An 851-nucleotide genomic window follows, 5' to 3' on the forward strand; every position below is an offset into this window, starting at 1 on the left:
TCACAGAAATAGAGCCCTGCATTAGCTCCCTTCTCGGCTTAAAACAAAACGTGGCAGAGGGAAAGTCTTTCATGAGGAACAGAAAAGGGAAAGACAGGCTCATTTTTTCCCCGAGTTGCATTTCCAGGTCCTTTGACTGTGGACCCAACTGTGTGACTCTAGCGACGAGGATAACAGGCTGGTGCTCACTGTGAACGGGAAAGGTGACCACAACAGCCTACAAGCCCCATGGGGCATGGCAGGACTGGCTGCCTTCTTCTTGGGGTGACTGACCTTGGGGCCTCTGCAAAAGGAAGCAGCCCTGGCAAGGGAACCCTCACGTGCCTGCCAGACCGCATGGGTGGGCAATGAGTGGTCTTCCCTATGGTTGGGTCTCAGAGGAGACAAAGAAGTCGGCCTCATGAAGGGACGCTACCGGCTGCTGGGAAGCCTCATCCAGCCTCACCCTGTTCTTTCTTCCTCCTCCTCCCGGGGCTGGTGCTGAGCACCCGAGGGGAACCTCTGGGTCTTGAGGGGAGGCAGAAATGGTGCCAAAGGAAAAAGGCCCCACTAGCCCCCACTGGGACCAAGCAGGCACCCTGCATGTTGCAATCCTCATAGCCACTCTGTAAGACAGGGTCATCACACGTTACAAATGTGGAAACTGAGGCTGTGAGAGTTATGCAGTTTACTCGAGAACTGGTCACTGGGTGGCAGAGGCCAGAGGTCTGGGAGGAACTGCAGAGCCCGCGTCCTGTCTCTCCCACCTTCCCTTCCAGCCACCTCCCAGAGCTGGTGCTTAAGAAGTCCACACATTGCCATTCCTTAGACATAGCTTTGGGGGGAAGGGAAAGAACCATGGGCAAGAAACA

This window comes from Nomascus leucogenys, chromosome 22a (assembly GCF_006542625.1).
Source record: "Nomascus leucogenys isolate Asia chromosome 22a, Asia_NLE_v1, whole genome shotgun sequence".
In the NCBI taxonomy this organism is placed as follows: domain Eukaryota; kingdom Metazoa; phylum Chordata; class Mammalia; order Primates; family Hylobatidae; genus Nomascus; species Nomascus leucogenys.